This window comes from Falco rusticolus, chromosome 16, assembly GCF_015220075.1.
Source record: "Falco rusticolus isolate bFalRus1 chromosome 16, bFalRus1.pri, whole genome shotgun sequence".
In the NCBI taxonomy this organism is placed as follows: Eukaryota; Metazoa; Chordata; class Aves; order Falconiformes; family Falconidae; genus Falco; species Falco rusticolus.
Genome location: NC_051202.1, coordinates 3,280,113 through 3,300,210, shown reverse-complemented (window position 1 = coordinate 3,300,210; position 20,098 = coordinate 3,280,113). Strand labels below are relative to the sequence as shown.

General features: G+C 50.4%; 1 protein-coding gene across 6 annotated transcripts in view; it reads right to left on the bottom strand.

The window, feature by feature from the left end:
- OPCML (opioid binding protein/cell adhesion molecule like) overlaps positions 1-20,098 on the bottom strand; it is a 311,115-nt gene that overhangs the window by 56,905 nt on the left and 234,112 nt on the right. The window lies entirely within an intron of this gene.

Here is a 20,098-nt window from a genome sequence, read left to right as displayed (position 1 = left end):
CCAGGACCATTTTCACACCATTGCCTCGAATGGAGCAATCCCTGGCTGCCCGCTCCCTCTCACATCCCTGTGTCCATAACACAGCATTTTGGAACCACGTGTCCTCCAGAGCAACCGTGACCAGTGCTGGCACCAACCCCTTCCACAGGACGAGATAATGTACATTATTTGCTAAAATAAGTTTGACATTAATTAGCAGGAATCTCGCTGGCAAAGACTCACACTGCGCAGCAGATGTGATGTGGGCTCACAGCTCCTTCCCTCCCTGCCGGGTGGATGGGGAGGGAAGAGCTGGAGTCACGGAGTTTGTGTAACACATCCAGGAAGACTGCGTCAAGGGGGACTGTCACCACCAGTGCCAAGCCGAGATGTCCTCCCAGCAGCAGTCTGGATGTGTTTTAAAAGAGACAGGCTGGAAGAGACAGATGTCACTCGTGATAGACAGGGCAAAGGCAGGGGACAGCTGGTGCTGGGGCTCTCCGCTCCCCCCCAGGAAATACCGGCGTGGGACACGGTCATTTGGCTTCGTCCAGAAAGTGGGTAGTGAGTGATCGAAGCACTCGTCTGAAAGTGCTTGTTCCCTCCAGAACATCAGCTTCAGATTCAAGCCAGGCAGCTCAATTCCTCATCCTCTGTGCTCGATAAACTCTGGTCCATAAAATTTATTGCATGCTTCTAGATGACAACCACAGGAAAAAAAAAACCCACCCAATGCTGGAGTTGCGTCCATGTAGACAGCCTTTACAGATGGCATTGCCACGGCTGATTTACATGAGACACGAGGCAGGCCAAACCTGAGCAGCGTGAAAAATCCCATACCTGGGCGTGAAGAAACCCCTTCCTCTCCGTGGCCCCATTTTGCTTGCACGCTCATTTGTGACAAGTGCCCTACTCCACAGGTCAACTGCAGCATCCCGGTGAAAGCTACAGCACGTCTAGGGACTTTGAAGAACAGGAGCTCGCTCACAGCCACCCGCAGCAAGGTGTACATCACTACGTAACCCACGTCCACCCGTCTGTACGTGTGAGTTGTACCTAACACACACGACACAAGGCAGACGGAGGACAGCGATGGCAGCAAACCTCTCTCTGAGGCCAGGAATGTTGCGGTAGAACCTGCTGGTACCTTCCCTGCATCGACCATGAAAAGGACTTCAGTCCTTCCATGCCACACACTTAGCAAAACCAAGAGTGGGTGGTCAGCCCTGAGGAAAGTGTGTGCGCTCTCCACGGCCAAGGAAGGGGAGGTAAGAGAGATGCTGCTGATGGAATGAGACAGAATAACCGACCCTGAGAAAAGGGCATGAACTCAAGACAACTGGGATATTTGCAGCGCAGGACATGGCATGGACAGGTCTAGAGCACCTGGGGGAGCCGGGAGCAAAACCATAAGGGTTGTAGAAGGTCAGCACTGAAGGATACAGGACCAATCTACTGGGAGATGCTGTTCCTTCCCTCTCATCTGCACCAGACTCACCATGGGCACAGAAGTGAAGGCCACGTGAGCAGAGCAACGTCTCTGCCATGCTCTGTCCTCTGCTGAAAGCTTATTAACCAGCAACAGGGGAGGAACACTGCAACATCGAAGTTCAAAGCAGATCAGGACCCAAATCACGCAGTATCCCTACGTGAGGTGAGCTGAAAACAAAGCAGTCTCTGGCAAGCTGGGTGGGTGTCGGGGTGATGGTGGCTTCCCAAATCCATCCTCATCTTTCCCTTCTCCATGGCAGAGGGACTGGGACAGTGGGTAGGCAGAAGGAGGAGGGGGAAAAAAAGGAGGAAAAAAACCCCAGAACAAGCCATGCCATGGTGAATGGAGTGGAAAGATTTCTGAAGGAGCCATGTTTGTCACATTAAAGTGAGTGAAAGGCAGGCGTGGGCGCTTCCCTGCCTGTCAAGTGCGTTTGTCTCTGGTCCCAGGAATTTTCATTATTCATTATTCGCCTGGCATGGACAGCAACAGGAGCGCGAGGTTCTGTCTAATCCCCACCTGATAATGTATTTCTGATAAGCATGACGGAGCCGACGCTACCAACCAGATTCACATTTCCAGCAGATAAAGTGTCATTTAGAGGAGGCAGGCGCCGTGAATTTAGATTGGGGAGATAAGGGGAGGTGTGGGCCGACAGGTCCCAAGGATGTGAGGGAAGAGCAGTGACATGGGTCTGGGATCAGAGGTGACATCCACACCGCTGCCTTGCTGTCCCGTGGCAAAGATGCATGTATGTAATTAATATGACACATTACCCAACTGAGGACAAAGCAGTGGCAAAGACACGGGAAGAGTCCTGGCTTGACTCCTGCCTCATCCAGACTGGGTCTCCCCTCTATGACACAGAGCTCAAAACAGCAGAGGTGAAAAAAACCCACAAACCAACCCCCTGAGACACAATTCAGAGCTCCAGAAGTGCATCATGCTTGGAGAGAGAGCTAATTCGGCGGCTGCCTAGGGTCCATGTCCACTAGCAATTATCGTGCCTCGGATCAACCTCATTGACTCCAATACTACCGCGGTACAAAGCTACAGCAATGGGCCATTAATATTTATCAGGCTTCATACGAGGAAAAATGGCTTGTATGATGTGTTCTGTGTAATTTATGTCATGTATTTTAGCAGTGGGTCATGGCAGAAGCCAGATAACAATAACCTTGTCAACTAGCAGGATTTGTAGCCTGGTTAAGATACATATAAAGGTACCCGTATTATTGCAACCCATAAGTATTTCAAGTGTGAAATCTCTAAAGAAGAGGTATAGGTGCCAGAGGGCTAAAACTATGGCTATTTGAGAGAGAACAAGAGAATTTAGGTCAAGTATAAATATGGAAAAAGTTCTCGATGCCAAGATCTACAGGGCTGTGCAACCATCTCCCGGGAGGAAGGAGAAGTTGCTCCATTGTTTTCGACATTTCAAACTAGATTGGATGGAGAACTAAATATTACATACGGTAGAGAGGAGCTTACAGACTAGCAAGGGGATCGACTGAAATACAACCCCACTATGAAAAGTGGCAACAGGAAGATGACACAGCCTTTCCATCCTATTCCACAAGGCAGCTCCTATATGTATCTGGAGCCAGATCTGCTGATTTGGGGTGACACAGACAAGTTTGTAATGCTTTCCGCTCCTGCCAGCCCTGCAGAGTTGACGCAGCCAGGAAGGAGGGAGCCAGAGCCTCCCCTGACTGCCGCATGATGAACGGCGTTATTGCCATCCAGTGCAGGGGCTCTGCAATTCAGCGAGGGACAAGGAGGCTGCGGGAGTATGGCCGAGGACAGTATTTCAGCTAGAAGAGCCCAGCTTGACTTTCAGACAGCAGCCTGGGCTTGAGAAAATCTTTTTTCCCTCATCAAGAGCTGAAATGCAAACCTCCTAGGCTCTGGGAAGAAGGCACATGAATATTGGACTCTGTCTCCCTGGCAGATGGGGAGCATGCCTAAAGAGCCCAAGATTCAGTTGCTAACAGTGTTGGTCATTACAACAAGACATGCCAACACACCGGGGCTCAGCCTGAAGCCAAGAGATGTACACGGATTTACCCACCCCAAGGCTCTATGCTTCTGCACCTCTCGCCTAATGACCTTTTCAGATCCAGGCTCTCTGTGCAAATGCCAAGGACCAGCTCCCTCCAGGAAAGGGGAAGATGAAGACTAGCCAGTCCCAGAAGACAAGAGCATCCCTGCCATCTCACAGAGCTCGCAGCAGCTGGAGGGCAGCAGGGAAAGTACAACGTAACTCCCTCCACGCAGTGATCATAACTTTGCAACAGCAGCTCTTTAACAGCTTCCCTCACTAACAAGCTGCTCTTGTTTTCATGTTTTGGAATGGCTTAATCCTGTATATGATAACATCCCCAACAAGCGAGTGCATTAAACTGTGACAGCTTTTCACTGACCTAAGCAATTGCATTGTGAAAACGCCATTAGCGTCTCTCTCTTCTTCATCTAATCCCCCATCCCCTCCCTCTGCCTTTTCCCTGGCCAGTAAGAGCTATGCTCAATACCACTATTAAATTACCCTTAGAAATACGCTCCTCAAAGAAAATCAATGCACATGTGTTTTAACACTTGTCACAAATAGATCAACTAGGCAATCAAACATATATTATTCCGCCCGATGTTTAAATAAATAAAACAGCCACATGTTGATGGCACGCTCCCAGGGCTAGCGCGCCTCCTGGGCTGCTGCCGTCCAGTGCTGCTCTCCGCTCCAGCTAAACCTGCTCTCACAGCGATGCTGCGTGCACACCGCTGCTATGAAAAAGGTGCAAGGGGGAAGGTCAAGCCCCAGAGCACCGATGGTCATTGCACCTGGGTTTGCAGCACTGCTAAGGAACACCCTGCAAAGCCTGGGAGCGTGCCATAGCCTGGCACCGGCGCGGGCAGCGCTCCCCACTTGCAGCATCAGGCTGCTGCACCGGCTCCTTTGGCTTGTTTTTCGGACCCTTCTCCCCATTCCCTTCCTGATGCTATTACTTACTGCTCCAGGTGTCAGTGGGACAATTCTCCCCGGGAGCACGTCTCGGCATCTCTGCCATCGCTGATGGTTTGTATGGGGAACATGCACACAGGTCTAAAGTGCCTGATAAATAGATCGTGAGCCTTGAAATCTGTTCCTACTGTGAAGACGTTTGCTGTGGCTATTTTTACTTCAACATCATTTTCTCTCTTCTTTCATTCTTTTTTACCCACCCTTCCTCTTTTTTCCTTGGTCAAATCGGGACAGAAAGGGATTTCTTGCCGACTAATTAAAGCCCCACATGTTAATGAACTCCCAACACTTTACTGCCTCAGAGTGTCTGCAGCCCCACAGGAAATTAATAAGAGCTTTAATCACGAAGAGACTTGAAAGGTCAGTGCCTGCTATGGGTCTCCAAACACAGAAGGCAACAGAATCACATCATATTTTAAAAACACCCTGCTGAGAAGCCACAGGGCTGAGGCCAGAGACAAAATAACAGGCAGAAAATGAGAGGTGCGGCTGCCGTCACAGGGTGAGGGAAAAGCGGGACAGAGGAGGCGGTAATCACACACTCTGCCTTTGTCTTCTATTTAATCTGCCCTACCTTTGTTATTTCTTTTTTTTTTCCTAGTGCAAGGCCAGATTACACGTGATCGATCTGCTTGAGAGTAACCCTTTACCAACCTACCTGACAGCTCATCTCGTGACCTTCCTCTCCATCTGCTTGCTAAATGAGCTCTCCCCAGTTTTCCCTTCCCGGCTGTTTGCATGCATCTTCCTAAAGCTCCTTTCAAGATATTGGAAAGTATGTAGATAAATTGATATTGTAAGTAGATGCTCCAGATGGACCAATTACTGAATTAATCCATTATACCTACCTGGTTACAGTAGCTAGTTATTTACAGCAGTCACCAAAGCGCACGCGTGATCTGTTCAGTCCTCAGCACAGTATCAACACGCAGCATTGCAAGCACCAGCTCCACAAGGTATTTTTAGCCCACCCTGGTGACACTCCAGTGCTTGAAGGACTTCAGTTCAAAGAGCATCTCCAAGTAGAGGCACAGACTCAGGATAGCTTGGAGCAAGTGCTTCTGCGGCCAGACAGCATGGCCCCAGGTAGCAAACGGACCGGGGTGATGTTTCCACATGCCTATTCCTGGCACAAACATCAGCTCGCCATGGGTTTTACTATCCATTCCAACTGGAGCACCTCTAGGTTCAATGGGAGAAACCATCTCTAGGTCACAGCTATGAATCCAGATCTGGTCTGGACACTGCAGACAATTGACTGATGTTCACTGCACAAGGCAGGAAAGCCTCGACCTTCCCAACCTGGCCAGCCAAACCAAGCTAAAGACCCTTGGCCGTTCACTTGAGAACCCTCAAAGTGGACACAGAAGAGAAAAATATTACTGTGCCTGAGCTTCACACCCAGACGCAGCTCCTCCTCACCTTTCCAAACCCCTCCGAGAGGCTTCGGCACCTCATCCCTCTCCTCCTGCTCCCACCAATATCTCTGACCTCCGAACCTTCAATGATATGATTGCCTACTTGATTGATTGTAAAACCTTCAGCTACTCTAATCACAGATCAATGGCCTGCTCCATGGAGAGAAAACCATCTTTGGTGGTTTATCATCCCTGCAAGTTTCTGTTGTCCTCCTCTCACTCCTCTACCTCTTCAACCCCTTGCGACCTGCAGTCTCCAGTTGCTCTCGCATTGGGCACTCCTCGGGATGGGCTGAGGAGGGAACCAATTCCCCCAGGATGTACAAGCGACTGCTCCCAGCACCCTCACCAGCACATTTTCTCCATAAATCTCTGGTCCTGCCTTGAAGAGAAGCCTTTGGCCCCCCATATTCCCCCAACCTCAATCCCAATACCAAGAAGGAACCAGGCCAGAAATGAGTCCAAGCAGAAACCAGATTTCCCTGCAAGTTGGAAAGGGGCACCAGAGGCGAAGGAAATTTGGCCACCCAAAGCGAGCATCCAGATCTAAGAGCAGAGTTTGGCTCAGCCATGGGCCAAAGCAAACTCCTGCGAGGCTCACACCCCAAAGCAAGGGATCAGACCTAACACATTGCTGCTCCAGCCTGTCTCCAGAGCCCATTCAAAGAGCTTTATGCTCCACAGGCCTTTCCATCTTCAGGTTTACAAGCTAAATCCTGAGAGGGAAGAAGCCCCCCCAGCACTACTGCCGAGGCTCAAACAAAGACAGCAATTTGCAGCCCAGGAGAAAACCCGGCGTTGCGACGGTATCAGATACACACTTCAGACATCCTCCTGCTCGCAGGCACACAGCGAGTAGTTCTTCCCTCGAGTTCAAAGACTCTTCCCTTTGGGCAGGTTGTAATTGTGCACCGTGACGTTAGCCACACCGGCCGCGCTCAGGGACGTGGTGCCGGACGAAACCCATCATCGCTCCTGTTTCTCTCCAGCAATTCCTCGGCCTCATTTTGACTTGTGGTTCCTCATCCCCTCTTGGGATTTGGCCCCATCTAGAGAGATAATTGGAAACACACCCTCCGCATCCTCCTCCTGTCAGGAGCCAGCTGTCTGATGCTTTAAAGGCAATCTAGCCTGTCTTCCTCCCCCCCCTGCTCCCCACAAAAGCTTCTGCTGAGATCCTAGAGAGACAAGCGCCATGGGGAACGGGAGGAGACAGCCCCACTCCCTTCCCAAATATCCTCTGCAGGCTAGCCTCAGCTTCCCCCTTGATTTCCAGCCAGATTTCATTTGGCAGCACTTTAGAAAGCGGTACAAGAAATCACCAGCGGAGCACTGATACGATTACAGTCCCTCAACGGCCATAGCTGAGGATGCAATAACTGCACCCGCCACTCACCTCTGGCTTTGGCCTCGCCACAACCCCTCCTCCTCCGAGCCACCCCCAACCCCACACCGCCTGCTGCCCCCCAGTCCCCACTCTCGCTATCTTATTAGATTTTATTATATGCTGGCTACACTTGGAGAAGGAAGGAGCACCCAAACCTGTGGGAGATGCAGACAGCAAACTTTCCCGGTGGGAGCTGGTCCTCCCACAGCAAGCATCCCTCCCTCCCTCCCTGAGACAGAGGATGTCTTCCGTCTGCCGCTGGCGGCACCGCCGTTGGCCTCCTGAAGAACTGGGATATATATACACACACAGAGATACATATATATATATAAAAAGAAGAACGACCCACTTAATGAGCTCTGATACCCTCCTTGTAAAGAGTGGGAAATTATCTGCGAGTCTAGGAATATCTTCATTAAAAATGCATTTAGCTGTGGAGCGCTCGAAAGAGAGACCTGTAATACATGAAAGATTAGCCCCAGATTGCTGATTGGGCTCTTTCACATCGTTATGGTAATTAGGCTCGCACAGCCTGTTGTGCTGACTCCAACACTTTGCCGGGCTTGCCTTTGTCTGGGATTTAAGGTGGATTTTCCCCCTGTTCCTCACCCCTTCTCCCTCCCCACCAATTTTTCCCTCTCCTGGAGTCTCAGACCTGGCCGAGGAGCGGGCACTACCTTGGCTCATCAATATGCAAAGAGCTGCGATCCGATTCACCCGCGCTCCCTGGCTTTCTCCGCCAACCCCAGCCCTACCTCGCACGGAGGAGAGAGAAGAAATTAATGGTAATTACGAGGTGTGAGTGGATATTACAGCTCTCAATCTGATTGCCATTGAAACCAAATAAAAATGCAACTTAATCAGCCGATTATTAAAGCAGGGAATAAACAAACGGCGATGGGTCCTTGTCCTTGCTAATGTGCTGCCCTGCTCCCCTGCCTGCGGACCCGGGGGAGCCTGGCTGGGTCATGCCTCCGGCAGACAAACCTTGCTCCAGTCTGCTCGGGGTTGGGATTATTTTATTTTGCTGCCTCTCTGCCATTTGAATGGGAAATCCTGCTCAGCCCATCCAGCCTGTGGTGCTGGAGTGAGAAAAGTGTGCTTCAGGAAAATGCTCGGAAGGTTTCCAAGGAGGATCGCATCTCATGATTGTGGGGTTTTTTTCAACAAGTCGCATGGCTCACCCTTGTTGTGAAGTACCGCTTTAGCTTTCCTGAGCTGCTGAACCTCCTCTGCAGAGCACACAGCTGCAGACCTCCTTTGAACCACAGCAGAAATGCTACGGCAAGGCAGGCAGCCACCTGTTTAACCTCAACAATGAGAAAAGGCCATTTCGTGGCATGTAACCTGCAAAGCCAGGAGCGTGCCATGTCACTGCTCGGGCATCACTGCATCTTATTCCCCTGAATTACAGCAAACAGCAAAATAACCCCTCCGTTTGGTCTTAAGTCAGGATCCACATGTGAAGGGTCCTTTAATGCTCCCCAGCTCCAGAGGGTCACCCAGGAACTTTATTATAAGACACCCAAAGCAGGACAGCAGCAGCTCCTGGGTAGCAGAGCTTTCCAAAATCCCTACTTGCCACCGACTACGGAAGCACCTCTGGGGCACAGAGGGATTTTAGATGCAGTGGCCAAACCCAGCCAACCTAGAAAGCATGGAGCGCAACCAGCTAAAAGCCCACCCCATCCAGCGACACAAATAACAGGGTGCTGCTTCTTCCTTCCTAAAAGAGGTCTAGGCTTCTCCGCAGCTGCCATCCTGGATGATAATGCTTCTCTGATGACCCCGAGCTGGTGCCAGCCCATATCATCACTCACTAATCCCAGCCACGAAACCCTGTAACCCCACTGCTCACCCTCTTATCTCTCACTCCCCTATCTGTCCACCTTAGGTTTCAGCTGGCGTTTGCCTAATCCAGCTTCAAGCCCAGGGGATCTCAGCAGAGCTGCTGGCCTTGTATTAACCTTATGGCACCAGGACAGGTTTGGAGACTTTCCAGATGTGATCTGAGACTCTGACTCAGAATAATAATAGACAGGAATGATCATAAATTAATCTTCTCGTCCATCTCTCCCTTCCTCATACATGTATTGATGTGTTTCTATAGCCTCTCTGCACCCTCCCTCGGCTCTATTCATCCATCCATCCCCTGGCATGTCCTTTAATTACCTACCCATTAGGTTTCCTCTTTCCTGGCTCCACATTTTATCCCCTCTCTGATTGCAGTGGGGAATACACTTTAACCCTGTAATAGAGTACGAGGGAAGAGTTTAGGCAAGTATTCGTGCACAGCAGGGTGCTGAGCTTCACACTCCTCAAGGACGTCTCAAGTAATTCCCTCTCAAAAGCAAAAAAGCTTCTGATTAAGTGGAGGAGCTGTTGTCACAGCTGTAAACTGGACACCTACCCTCAGGGACACTGTTGGGTTGCCCAGCTGCTCCAAACCACTGCTGGGCATGGGAGAAAGCCAAGCCACAGCTTTGGAAACTCACCCTGTCTCCTCCTCATCCCCTGCCCCCTTCAAATCTTTCTGCAAAGCCCCCATCTTCTCCAAGGCCTCACAAACAAGGCACAGCGAGCAAGGAAGACGCAATGGAGACGCGTGTTTTGCCAGGTGGCAGGGGCTTGCAGAGAGGGGCCGGCACTGCCCTACCCCTGCCCGCTTTCAGGAAACCATGGTGGGTGCTGACACAGCATCTGCCTTCAGAGCAGATGAAACTTTTCAGATCCTAGCCCCCAGAGCCAGTGTTCATGTCCAAAAAGCACAGCAGAGGCTCTCTGTGAACAACACCACCGCCACAAATAAACCCAAGCACCAGCAGGATGACAGCTGTAATGAACCAGTGCATACGTCCCACTTGGAGGTTTCGGAGAGGCTGTTCAGCTGCTGATGACTGATGACATTTGGATTTCAGCGAGACAGTTTTCACAGGAAATCTGCAGAGCAGCCAGTTTGAAGACACCCCCTCCACTTCCCCTAGTAATTGCTTAATAAGCATTGTATCGCAGCAGCCTCATTTGCTGCGCGCGTGTCTAGCGGTGAGGGACAACACCACGCCAGGAAGCCCACACGTACAGATTCAGGAAAGGACTTCGTGAAACCGCCTGTCCCAGACTCCACCATCGAGGCAGCACCAGCCGTACCCATCCCACCCCCACCACACATTTCCCTACGTTGCCTTTGAAACCCCCCAGCAGCGAGAGAGACCGGTCTCTCTTGCCATCCTCTCCCAGCACATTCCGATGCTTGCTACCAGAGAGCCTGCTATTCCCAAATATCTAACCTTGATCTTCCCGACTGCAAATTAATCCGATTCCTTCCTGTTCTGTCTCACACTAGACACGGAGAGCCATCGATCGGTCCCTTTTCTGTAACAACTTCTGACATATTGGGAAAAACGAGATTGCATCTCCTTCTTTTGCCTTTGGGTCCTGCAGGCAGCACTTGGAGGTTTGCTGGGAGCTCTGCTTGGTCCTATACAAAACAGCCAGCCCTGCTCAGCTGGGAGACTGGTCTGCAGATGTGCTCCCTCCCCCTCCTGCTGCTCTGAGAGTTATATCGGGGGGGCTGAACTCCCCCAGCTTGAAGGATATGGGGCGAGGAAGGATGTGGGAACTAATATCCAACAGACTGGACAGTCATTTCTACCTCGGGCAATAGAAAGACTTCACAAAGCAGCACTGAAGCCATACGCATGCACGGCTGCATCTCCTTCCACCCTTGCATTTCTCCCACCAAACACCACATGAGTGGGTGCCCCAGCCCCAGGCTGCTGCCTCCTCCCAGGAGGGTCTGTGCCCGAGCTGGTTCCTCGGGCTGTGTGCCATCCCAGTATCTGTGCCACGGCAGCTTGGCACCACCGCAGCACTGGGGTGTCAAAACCACGAGCAAGCAGCTCTGTTGGGAACGCTGCTATTTATACCCCGGGGGACTGATGAGCACCAGCAGTAAGGGAAAGCACAATGGCGAGCGGCAGGAGCTTGATTACAGAGGGGTATTTTTAGAGCGTGCAGGGGGCACACGTGAATCCTCTACCCCCACGGTGGAGGGTTTTCGTTCCCCCCTCCCCCCCCAAACCCTGATGGCAGCGCTGGCTAACACCACGCCGATGCTGCTCCGCACCTCATGCATGCAGCTGGCATTAGACCCCTGCCTGACAACTCACTTGTGCTCACAACAGCAAATGGGTAAATCGCTACAATTACACTCAAAAAGCCACGTCCCCCATGCTTCCTCCCACCCCTCTGTGCACACGCCTGCATCCTACAAAACAAAGTAATGGGTGGCAATTGAAATGCTTACACAGTTAATGGTACCTTGCTCTCGACTGGCAGAGCTGGAGCCAACCTACCGCACCGGCGGGTGCTGCTCCTTTAGCTGGCAGTGGGTGCAGGAGCAGGGTGCGTGCGTGGGAACCCAGCTAGACACCATCTCCAGTCAAAGGGGAGGCATCAGCTTTTATAAACCCACAAGTGACAGGCTGGCCTTCCATCGCGGCTTAATCACAGGCAGACAGGAGCTGCTATTTGCAGGCACATTAACACAGCTGTGTCAACTTCCAGGTGAATCAGCTTTGCTTCATCAGACACATCAACAGACTCAGCACTGCCATCTCCTCTCCTGCTCAGATTTATTTTAATTGCAAGATGCAAATAGCATTTGCTCTCATTTTCCTACCCACACCCATCTGGAAATATCCCTGGGATCTTCTACTCTTGCATTTCCAACTTTTTTAGCACTCCCCTCTCCTCTTTCCCACCTTACTCTGCTCCAGATCCAGGCTCAGGTTTGCAGAAGGGACCAGCAAGTCAGAAACGAGAAGGGTCTATCTCATGGCAGCCACTTTTTCAAAGACAAGAGCATCTGAAAGCTGGGCCTTTCTGACCAAGACCTCCAAAATTGCTCCTCCAAGATTCCAGCATCCAAGCCTCATCCTGCCCACCACCAGTGCTGGACCCAAGGGATAAGTGCCAGCATACCTAGAGTTTCAAAGCCCGCCCTATTGCCCCTGAAAATCCCAGTCCCATGTTAAAGATGCTGGACAGCCAATAATTTCTATCTGTACAGAAAAATGCCAGCCCAGTGTCTCTGAATTCAGGTGCCTGAAGCTGGTACAGGCACAGAGGAGCTAAGGAGAGAATAACTCCGCAGCTACTCGGGTCTAACCAGCCACATCAAAACCTTCTCAAAGGGGTTCGTGTACCTCAGCCACCCTAGGAAATGTGTCTGCCGGCACTGCGCTCCCCTCGAATCCATCAGCTCTTCCCGACTCCCCCTGGATACACAAGAGCCGTTTCAGACTTGTCCTTGGACACCTCTTACACGCAGCAAATTAATACCGGCAATCAATCATTAATCAGAGCTCTCCTCCAGCTACCAGGGAAGGGGGCTGAAGCAGGCCAGGCTCTGCTCCCATTTATGTCAGACAAATGCAAGCCCGTGGAGCGACTCCAGATCTACACGGTGCAACAGACAGCAAAACAGGGCTCGGCACTCAATCACGCGGCACCCGAAGCCAAGCACAGCAGTCACCGGCCCGGCATCTGGGCTATATTTGACTGGCTCCAGCAAGAATGCTATTAGCAAAGAGAAAAGGGAAGAAAAAGTACACCAGTGGTTAGTCACCCGCCCGGCCTCGCTAAGAGAATGTAATCGTTAGATACGGCTTTTCCCATTATAGTTTGTTAATGACTTGCCATTGTCCTCCGAACATGTGAGGAGGGAAGCATGGAGGACAGAATCTCTCTGGCTGATTGCAGAGGTGTCCTGGACTTGCCACACAAAACCCTCAATCGTAATTAAAAGCTGCTATTTCCCATTTCTTACAAAGGCAGGTTGGCAATTAAATCTGCTCTGTCAAGAGCTGTATATTCCCTTATATATGTACACATATACAGAGAGATACAGGTAGATTTTAAACGCAATTATTTGCAAAATAAGAAATGGCCTCACTCTGCAGGCATTTAAAAAGGACTCCCATCATTCCAGAGTGTATAAATATTTTTAATGTCCCTAACGCGGCCATCCAGCCTCGTCCAACTGCTGCAGGGCTATTTCTTCTATGCTTGTAGCCACGGCTGGACCGACACCCATGCCCACCCTGAATTACAGGAGCTGTAATCCACGCGCCCAACCGAGGCTACTAACCCGCTTATTTTAATTATCTCTGACACCAGCTATAGATATGTACTGTGAAACTCATGATCCTGTGATTTCTAGCAGCTCTCTTCAGGGACCACGCAACACATTACTGCCACAGACAACAGACCTGCTCATAAACTGCTCTGCCTGCATGTGCTGAGAGTAAAGCGCTGGCTTTTATGGGCTATGCCGCCTCCCAACTATTTGTAGCTACTGTAAAAACCATGCGGCAGCTGCCTGGAAATGGGCAGAAGAGCAATTCGGGGCAGATTTGAGAGCCAACAGCTCTGATCTCCCAGAAGGATGCAACCTGCTGGGGAAGGCGGGAGGAATCGCCAGCGAGGCGAGGCTCCGGCCGTGGAGCCCACTCGTGGCAGGCGATGCACGCATCAGACGCTCAGCTGATCCCACCCGTGCACATCTCCAGCAGGTCGGCGGGGTTTTGCCAGTTTGCCCTTGCCGTGAAGAGCTCCAGCAGCACCGACGCACTGCGTAGCCCCCGTGCCTTAATGCACCTCGGTCCCTGCAGACTCCTAGAAGCAGCCTGCCATGGCTGGCTTTAATAACTTTGCAATCAGGTTTAAATTGCCACTGCAAAAGGTTTATAAAAGTTTGTGTTGCCTGCTAATTAAATCTATACAAATGCCGGCTCGGCATTAATTTACTGTAAAATTAGTGTGAGGCTACAGTGGGTTATTTGCAAGAAACTTGCCCACGCTGAACTACCAGCAAGGAGCAGCTGACCTTGGGAATTATCTTCCCAAACCCTCCTTGCCACAGATCAGACACAGCTATTCTTTGAGGCACCACATGCAAATATTGTTGCTTTTCAATTATTTGGTGACTGATCCAACAGCTTGGAGACAGCGGCTAATTAAAATCTAATTGAAATAAAGTAATTTCCAATTCTGCCGCCTTGCATCACCTCTCGGAGCAAAGGTTCCTTGTCTTGCGGACTGGCTGTCCTTCATCCCATTTGTCCCTTAGCTCTGCAAACAACCCACATGCCATCCTGCTCCCTGCTGGGGTGTTTGCAATGGGGCTGTGGCAGATGCAGGGCCAGGACCCATCCCCACGGGGTGAAGGAGGGAAGGTGATGGAGGGACAAGGAAAACTTTGAGGAGGGGGAATAAATGTGAAGCAAAGCAAGGAAAACAAGGAGGATGGGAAGGAGAAGTATGGAGAAGGCAGGGGAGGGAGAAGAAAGAACACATCCAGGGCAGAAGGAAGCAAGCCCCAGCCCTGCCCATCTCCATAGGGACATCAATGAGGTGTCTCTTCTCCCGGAGCAGCCCCTCAGGCTGCCCCAGCTCAGCAGCACCTGGGCCAAGCAACGGCTGAGCACAGAGGACAAATAACACCCTCGGGTCCACTCTGAGAGCTTAACCACACTGGTTGTGCTGGATCTGCTTCCATGGGAAGGTATCACGGTGCTGCTGGGGACCAAGCAGTAAATTAGCACAATGGCAATGCTGGCACAGCCTCATCCTACAAGGCTGAGCCAAAGGATCTCCCCAGTGTGGGCATGGAGAAGGCAGCTGCACAGACCACCTCTGTTTCACCCTTAAAAGCAAGGGAAAAAATCATCTGCATAATTCAAGCAGAGGTGGCAGAAATGGCTTCCCGATATAGCTGCGCCTCAGCCACCAAATATAGAACTGGACACACTATATAAAACCCAATTACTACTGTGAAAACCTCTCTCAGACATACACACTTGAGACTGTATTAACTCCAGCAACACAGTATATCCTGTCATGCCAATAAAGTTCTCGACACTGAAATTGAGAGGAGGGAGAGCATCTATATGTACATGGGGACCACTGATAGAGTGTCACAGAAAGCAAAGGTATACAGGAGCAGCAGCTGATTGTAACAAGCCACTTTAATTTGCCTGACACATTTGCCCTAGTATTTTTTTTCTTTTCTTCCTCAACGACTTCACAGCTCAGCGGGAATAATCATAATAATAATTAAAAAACCCAACCAGGGTTATAAATAAAATGAGAGACAAAGAAAGAAAGAAGCACACGCCGTGTTTAGAGGCAGCTAAGCCACCATGCTGAGGTCTTTGGAGAGAAGTCCTCCCGCGTGCCCTCCCAGCTATCCTGCATTTATCCCTTTGTGGCCAGATCGGATGCTCTACCTCGAGCCAGTCACTCGGCACCACGGACACGTGCAATTGGCAGCACGAGAACATTCCATAATGATGCCCAAAAGTGTGGAGATGGGGAGGAGATGCTGTGGCCAACCCCCCTATTCTGGGGTGCAGAGGTGATGGAGAGTGGCAGGGGGGCTCAGGGGCCTTGGCTTAAATGGAAGGAAAGCCATCAGCGTGCCTTCCCCTTCCCTCCCTTTGTCTCCCCATCCTTGGGCAGCACCTCAGGGGCACAGCTCCCCCGGAGAAGCCCCTTTCCCTGGCAGTGCTGCTCGCAGCTGGCTCCCACCTGAAGCACTCGGCTAACAAAGTCTGCTGCTCCTTGGGTTTCACTCCAGCGAAGCGTTCTTCATTATTAATCCTCACAAGAGGTTGCAGAGGATCACATTGATCAAATGATATCTGCATTAGCAGGAACACAGCAGAGCTGTCACTACATTACGCGGCTCTTTCTCCCTCTCAATATTCACAGTAGCTTAAGGGCTAAACAAACTTGGTTTGAGGAAAGAAGGGAGAGTGGAAACCTTTTGCCTCCACCACGCGATTAACAGCGGGCTGTGGGAAATGGCAGCAATGTCTGGCAGCTCAAGGTTGGGGAAGCTGTGCGTGGCTGGGATGCCAGGGAGGCAGAGGCACCAGTTCAGCCCTAGCCAGGAGGATGCTGCCCAGCATCAGTCGGACCTGCTCCTGCTCCTGCTTCTGCTGGGCACAAGTCCACAGCAGCAACTCGCCCCCATTCCTAATGCAGAGACCAGAAAAACATATTTCCCTCCCCAAGCTCAGGGGAGTCCCTGACGGTCCAGGGGGGAGATGCTACAGGAGGGGATGAGGACTACGATATTGCTTCTGCAAGGGGTGCACAGCAACAGGGGTGAAAGATCCCAGCTGCCTCTAGACATGGGGAGACTCCGATCGCTAAATATATGGGGGAAAAAAATAATCTCAGCTTTGGTCTCATTCATTCCTGCTCAGTCTTTTTGCTAGCACCCACTGGCCCCACAACCTGGGGGCAGCTGGAAGGTCCCCTTACCCATTTGGGACAGAGATGTGAAAAGGTTTCTTCTTGTGGAAATCGGTCCATGACCAAATGGGGAGCAAAGGGGAGAGAGAGAGGAGGGCAGCACCCAGCTGCATGCCTCACAAAAAACTTTGGTGGTGTTTAATTTAAAGAAATAAAAGAAAAATCACGGGGAGGGGCGGGCGTGGGGTGGGGTGGGGTGGCGGGGTGGGGGGGGGGAGCATAAGGATTTGCACTGAGACAAGAAGAGGTCCTGCTCTGCCCCTCGGAGCACTGGCAAAATCCTTCCCATTCCCTCGTACTCTTGGGGGAAGATGATGGTTCTTCATATTAATGGTAAGTGTCAGTATATCAATTTCAGACTCTCCGAGAGTTGAGATGAAACATGTGCCAAGGTCAGGGCTGGAAGGCTTAAGTGTATCTATTGTCATTCGCATAATAGCATACGGATTCATTTCTATCATTTTTATCTCTCTTCTTTTTTAATAATCCTATAGCAAGGATATAATTCTCTATTAATACATTATAGAAGAAGCTTAATGGAAAAAAGCGGGGTGCTGCCTTTTTTTTTCCGGCTTACAAGCAGTGCATACAGAAAGGTGGAGTTTGAGGTTGCCTGTTCTCTTATTTTTGTAACTGAAAAAATGTTTGCGATAGTTGACATGCCTCTTTTTTTTTTCACATTACTTCAGACAAAGCAGGAATACAGAGCTCTGTCTTCTGAGGAGGTTCATTAGAGGTCCCTAAAAATTGGAGGGTTTCTGAGCCATTATTTCATGGTGCAGGGTTTAACAAGAACATCTCTTTCATGAGGTTTTCTCAAAAAAAAAAAATCATCATTTAAAAAGGAGGTGTCAACAAAGTCCACCCCTAAAAGTGGGGTTTCAGACAGCCAACCATCCCTCGTCCTCCAAAGAAATCATGTCTCAAACACATAATCCTAACAAGTTCTCCAGATGTCCTCTGAGCCTTCCAGAAAATAGAAGACAGACATATCTTGAATTTTTAATGTGGAAAACAGTCAGAAAAGTAAGAAAGCAAACAAACAGAAACAAAAACAAACAAAAATGAAGCTTTTTAGTCCTTCTATATATGTAAATCTCATCTTACATAGATTCCAGCATCTGTTTTTTCCTACTCTTTCAAATCTCAGCGTAGCTACTGTAAGAGAAACCACAGCAAACAACTCTGGAGCTGGCATGACGAGGTCTGCTTTGGGAGAGGATGAGCTGGCTCCCCACCCGTGCCATACGTGCCATCATGCAGGATGAGCCTGGGCTGTGCCTGTCTGCAAAACACCTGACGTGCCACGGTCAGGGCCGGCTTCCTGGTCCCCACTCAACTGGTTGACCATGGTTCAGAAAGAAGCCTCCTACCATCACCTGGCCAAAGAATATTGGTCTTATGGCATCCCGAGATGCAAGCGTAGTCATATGGAGCAGAAAGCACGGGGTGCCACTGCTGGAAAAGCGCTGACCGCAACTGGCCATGCTCTTCATTCCTCCCACCACAGTGAAGGAGTAGACCATACACATGGCGCGGTGTTGGCTGGTCCCATCATCTCTAACTGGGAGCCCAGCATCCCGCCAGTCACTGCCATCAAGCAGCCTGTCACCTGCCAGTCACGTTGCATGCAGCCCTAAAATAGGCAGCCCCAGAATCCTGCATTGTTTTAACGAAGCACTGGCAGCTGGAAATGCCTCCTGGAGGAGAGGAGGTGGGAAGGGGAAGACAGAGCAATGAGGGACCAAGACAACAACTGTGATTTTCTTGCTCTGATGTCACCCCCCATCGCCATCACCATGCTGCAAGACTTTTCTTATAGGCTTGGACGGAGGCAGCAGGGACGCTCCCCTCCCCTCCATGAAGACCCCCTTCCACAACGGCTTCTCCTATGACTTATCGCTACTCCAGTGAAAAAGCCTTGTGGCTATGTTCCCACCAACACAACCCTTACTCCTCTTGTTTAAAATACGATCGTCAGGGTAAATGGCTTCCAACTCACTGACATCCAAAGCCTAGAGCAACGAGATAAACGTTAATGCTTCCAGAAAGCTGTAGTGATAGAGAAATTACAACTAGCTCCTCTGTGGCTCCAAAGACCTGGCTGAATTCATTCTGGGGCCTCCTGCTATTCCCAGCAGAGCACAATGCAAGAGCTGGATGAGGCCCAGAGGTCGGTCCACACTCTCACCCCATTTACTATGAAGCCAAGGATCTCCAGAAACTAAATATTTTTACCATAGTTTTTTTAAAAATCATAAATAAATTAAAAAAAAAAAAAAAAGAAAAAAAAAAGAGCCACCATTCTATTCTTAGCACGACTCAAGAGGATACAAGTTGTAATGCTGAGTGAAAGCATCCTTGGACGACAGCCCCTGGATCCCTGCTGTGCACAGCAGGGCTGAGGCTCAGGGAAGCTGCTGCAGAGGAACAGGATTCAACCTCTGCCCAAACCACACACTGAATCCAAATGCCAAAACATCCCGAGGTTCGCAAGCAGGGGTATGGTGATCACAGGCTCATCTAAAATGCTTTTAATCTTTGCTCCCAAAAGAGCAGCCTCCTCCCGTGGGATTTCTATAGGAAAAGAAAGGGCTGCAGGTACCCAAAACAGGGAGGAAGAGAAGGAAGAAAACATGTATTTTCCCATCCTCAGAAGCAAAGTTTTTGGCAAAAGCCTGTCCTACCATCACTTGCTGCCCCAGAGCTGTCGCTTTGCTGTGCTGGGCAGGGCAGTACGCACTTGCTGGCTCCCTCAGCAGGGCCATTGATCTCACCGTCGCATTAAACACCGTACCAGCACTCACCGTGTTGAATTAGTGCCGGTAGATTTCTCTGACTAGAACATGTTAGAAATCACAGTTGGGTTACAAGAATCAATTAGGGCCAGATGGGGGTGTGAAGAAGTTAAACAATTTGCCTTATTGCAGGATTCGGTACTACAGCAAAGGGTTCTTTACATTTTCATTTAGATTTAAAAATCAGTCGAGTGCACCCTCTGTATAATTCAATCGAGGAATGGAAAGGAAACTACCAAGCGGGTAAGAGATATATTGTTCTTCTCTGGAAGATAAAAGTGGGGGGGGAAAAAAGAGAGGATTAGAGCACAGATCCTCAGCAGGGGGAAAGCTGCGTAGGGGCATTGAAGTCAATGCGGTACCATCAGCTTACAGCAGCATCACTGTAATCCATGGAAGGCAGGAGCACGTCTTCTCCCAGCAACCCTGACTCTGGCCATCGGTGGGAATTCAGGCTCGGCATTTCACAGGACAAGGTTTATGGGGATTGATGTTGCGTCACCACCCCATCCCCAGCCAGGATGGGAAGCCAGTCACCTTCCCATGGACGGGCCAAGGACCCACGCAGACCGACTCCCAGCAGAGCCAGGAACTGGTAATGAAACCCAGCCAAGGTTAGTCAGGGGAAAAAAAATACTTGCTAATATGCAGCACACCTCCACCGCCGCAATAAAGACGAGA